Below are 4662 nucleotides of genomic sequence, written 5' to 3' on the forward strand. Positions count from 1 at the left end.
CCGGTTCATCTACGTGCATTATATATAATTATGTGTGTCAAAAGTAAGAAAATCAGACAAGTATCTATCTAAAGTAAGAAAATCAAACAAGTATCTATATAAAGTAAAAAAATCAGAAAGAAGATAAGAACAAGAGGCTCACCACGGTGGTGTCAGCGACGAGATCGGCGCGGGCGATCGACGGCGGTGAAAACGAGGACGGGTCGTGACGGACCGCTAAATCTAGACAAATCTCGGGAAAAATGGAGCTCCGAGGTCGAGCTTCGAGAGGAGAAAGCTTAACTAGTGTGGCTCGGGCATTTCATCGAACACCTCATGTGCATAGGAGGTGGGCTAGAGCACCCAAATGCCCTCCCCTCATCGGCCAGAAAAAACAGAGCACTTTGGAGTGCTCTGCCACGGCGGTGGGTATATATAGGCAACTTATTTGTCCCGGTTCGTGACAGGAACCGGGACTAAAGCCCCCCCTTCTGTACCGGTTCTAGGCACGAACCGGTACCAATGGCTGTGGGCCAGGAGCGCAGCCCATTGGTCCTGGTTCGTGCCTAGAACCGGAACAAATGGATCCAGACGAACCGGGACCAATGCCCACTAGGCTCCGGCCGGCCCCCTGGGCTCATGAACCGGGACTAATGCCCCCCATGGGTCCCGGTTCGTGAAGAGCCGGGACTAATGGGCTGGCCAGGCCCGAACCAAAGCCCTGTTTTCTACTAGTGATACCTTGGTTCTCAAAAACTGAGGGAAATACTTACGCTATTTTGCTGCATCATCCTTTTCTCTTCATGGGAAAACCAACGCAGTGCTCAAGAGGTAGCACTCACAAGTAGAAAAATGTAGTAAATGTTCAAAATATGGTAGGCTGGCACCAAAGACGGCCAGAACCTGGCATCTGGCATGTAATTATCTATGTTGACTATAGAAAAAGTTTCAAGGCCAACGGACGAACGAGCCTTGCACACCCATCAGAAACCGGATGTGTTCCCTCTCAAAAGCTAGAACCTTCCTGGGAGATGGTCCCGTTTCAACACAACCTCCATGAAGTTTTCTGCAAAACACACTCTCCTCCATGAGCCATATGATGACCCGCGTCAAGTCCCGTGATTTTCTTGGTGGCCTAGCCTTGGCTTCTAATGTGGGCCCTCCCTCCCGTTTGGATGCATAGGGCCTAGTCATGGATAAAATATCACATATAGAGACTTTCATCACATTTGCCACCATAATTTCATGTGGCAGCATGTCAGATCTTGAATTCTATCATTAAAACCTAGAAATGCAGTAAATGGAAAAAAAATATGGAAGGCCAGAACCTGGTATGTTCCATGGGACGACCTCTGTTGACCTTAGGAGAAGTTTTGAGGCCAACAGAGGAATGAGCACTGCAATTCCTTCACAATCCGGACATGATCCCTCTCGAAATCTAGATCTTTTTGCGAGATGGTGCCTTTTCACATAGCCTCTGTGATGGCTTCTGCGAAATGCTCTGGAATTTTTACCACACCCTCCAGGGCCCATATGATTACATCGTACCAGGTGCCATGAATTTTAGGCCTCACATGAATTTTCATGGATTTAAAATGGCAGAAAACCTCACGCTTGCGGCCTAGCCTTAGCCGCCGGTGTCGGGGTCTCCCTCCTCTTTGGATGCATAGGGCCTAGTCAGGAACCAAACAAGGATTTTGAGCCCATTTCCGACCGTGATTTCATGTGGCCGTAGGTTAGATCTTAAATTTCCGACCTTAAAGCCCTAGAAAAGCAGTAAATGTCTGGAACATGACAGGCAGACCCTGAAAAAGGTCAAGACCTGCCATGTGCCATGGAATAAACTCAGTTGACCATAGAAAAGGTTCGAGAGTAACGGAGGAACGGACCCGCAAACCCTTCACTAACCGGACGCGCTCCCACTCGATAGCTAGATCCTTCCCGCGAGATGGTTGGAACTGCTTCGCCTTCTGCATGGGGTCCTAACATGGATATACAAGGGTTGTGTAAATAGGACAAAGCTAATAAACAACTTTGAAGTAGGCAAATGACGTTAAAAAAGAGACGTGAAAACAGAGGGTAAAGAAAGGGAGGGGATTAAGTGGTGTGGAACTCTAATGGGAAACAATGGGTGCGAAAGATATGGGGGAGAGCGTGTGTCACGAAGCTGTTACATGTCCAGGGCTTAGCCGATCGTGTTGTCGATGCCAAATGTTTTTGCCACCTTTGTCAAACTTGCTATCTATGTCGAGTGTGTTTTGTTTACGCTTGGCAAATGACACACTTTACCGAAGACCAAGTATACGCCGAGTGATTTTTGTATGATACTCGGCATAGAGGTTGTATGCCGAGCCTCTGATAATTTACACTCCGCATATGACAATACAATAGGCAATTTTTCCCTTAGATAGTGAGGTCATGCAAAGTAGTATAAATGTTTATTTTTCCAAGTGTTTAATTACTATAGTATACACAACAATGTTCTCGTGTGCCAACTCTACGAATGTTCTGTCGTTTATGAGAAATCAAACATATATGGTACGTACAATCCCTAATCAATGCTACCCGCAAAAAAATCCCTAATCAAAGTTATCATGTTTTTTTTTGAGAAATTTCAATCTATTTATTTTCAATCGTAACAGTATAAAGAGTAACACAGATAATAAAAATTACAACCATGTTCCTGAACCACCTAGCTAGGTGTTGCATGTTTGGCGGGAATCGAGATAATTTAACAGGGTAAAAAATGGAAGAAGAAAGAAAATATCGGGAGTATAGTTCCAAGTTGAAATCGAAACTTGCGAGGAGGCTCTGTTCTTGGCACGGCAAGAACTTGTGCTCCAGCGAGCAGCGGCGCGTCGTGCTGCCGCTCCATGTTCGCGAAGGCCTGCCCCGCCTTGGCCCAGTGCAGCACCTCGCCGTCCAGCACGCTGCCCACCTCGCCGACGTGGTTCCAGTTGCTGCTGTTGCTCGAGGTCTCCCCGCAGCCCAGGTTCTCCGACACGTCCAGCACGTCACTGTAGTCGCCGGCGCCGAACCCGGCGTCGTCGTCCACGCCCTCCATGCCGCCGCCGAACTGGCCATACAATGGCGCAGCGTTCGCCGCGCCGAGGTCCTCGACGAACCTGCTGCCGTAGTCAGCGCACACGGGGAAGAGGGCGAAACCGCCGGCTGCTTCGGACCGAGGCTGCCGTCAACCTCCGCGGCAGGGGGCTTACGGTCATCCTCTCCCACGTCCGGCAATGCCGCCGTGGCCGTGTCGGCGGCAGCCATAGGCTTGTGCGTGGTCGGGTCGATGCCTTGCTGGCGGAGCTTCTTCTGATGCAGCTGCTCCAGAAGCTCTTGATCTCGTTGTCCGTCCAGCCCGGCAGGTGTGATACGATCTGTGGCCACCTGCAACTGCAAGCACACAGGCATGACGCGTCAGCATGTTATCCCAAATCTTTCAGCCCACTCACTCTCCTTGAACGCGAGCACTGCAAAAATTAATGTCCGCGTGATCGCAGGCACATGCACCAGCCAAGTACGTACTAGGATGAATGAATCGGCAGCAGGTGAGGTTCAAAAAGGAAGTACAAATTGGCAAGTAATTTCGAACGGAGGGAGTAGCAGTAGATTGTAAACTTAACTGGGGAACACGAGTACATGACCGCTCGCTCGACGCGACCAAGTCTACGCCTAGCTACAAGTTACCTGCGCAATGCATTCACGAGTACATGACCGTACGTCCGCGCAATGCATTCAGATCATATCAATTTCGCAGTGCGAAAATCGATCGAGCTAGCAGAAAGATTTGGGACAAACGTACCGAATTACTGACGCGTGTGTGCTTGCAGGTGGTCTCAGATCGCGTCACACCTGCCGTGCCGTACGGACAACGAGATCAAGAACTTCTGGAACAGCTGCATCAAGAAGAAGCTCCGGCAGCAGGGCATCGACCCGGCCACGCACAAGCCCATGGGTGCCATGGCCACCGCGGCATTGCCGAACGCCGAAATGGAATACCGTAAGGCCCTTTCTGCGGTGGTCGACGGCGGCCTCGCTACGAAGCAGCCGGCGGTGTTGCACCCGTTCCTGGTGTGCGCCAACGACGGTGCGGCAGCATTGTACGACCAGTTCGGCGGGGGCGAGGATGGCGCGGACGACGATGCCGGGTTCGGCGCCGCCGACTACAGCTACATGTTGGACGTGTCGGAGAACCTGGGCTATGGGGAGAGCTCGAGCAACAGCAGCAACTGGAACTACGGCGGTGAGGTGAGAAGCGTGCTCGATGGCCGGGTGCCGGTGCCGCACTGGGCCAAGGCGGAGCTGGAGCGGCCACACGACGCACCACGGGTGGAGCACAAGTTTGCGCTGCCCTGCCCAGAACAGAGCCTCATTTCGACTTCAACTTGGAACAATACTTCTGACTTTTCTTTCTCCCTCCATTAGACCGCAAGTTGGTGCTACATCGGGAGTTCGAGCAGTAGTTTGTAGCACAGAGCAGTACCATTTTTATAGGCGCATTGGTTTGCTTTCTGTAGCATGCGGAGCAGGTAACGAGTAATTTATTAGAGCACCTACAGTTGGCTCTTCAAAACAGCTCTATACTTCCGGATTGACCGGCAGCTCTCATATCTAGCCCAAATCTAGTATGGATATGAGAAGGCCTGAACATGACTGGATGCGTATGTTAAATTGGAT

The 4662-nt window shown here is 50.7% G+C and overlaps 2 pseudogenes; one reads left to right on the top strand and one right to left on the bottom strand.

The window, feature by feature from the left end:
- Window positions 1-1794: 1794 nt before the first annotated feature.
- On the bottom strand, window positions 1795-3626 carry LOC123045728 (myb-related protein Hv33-like; annotated as a pseudogene).
- A 53-nt stretch (window positions 3627-3679) lies between these two features.
- Window positions 3680-4388, top strand: LOC123045817 (myb-related protein Hv33-like; annotated as a pseudogene).
- Window positions 4389-4662: the final 274 nt, after the last annotated feature.

The sequence above is a fragment of the Triticum aestivum genome, chromosome 1A (genome assembly GCF_018294505.1).
Source record: "Triticum aestivum cultivar Chinese Spring chromosome 1A, IWGSC CS RefSeq v2.1, whole genome shotgun sequence".
NCBI lineage: Eukaryota > Viridiplantae > Streptophyta > Magnoliopsida > Poales > Poaceae > Triticum > Triticum aestivum.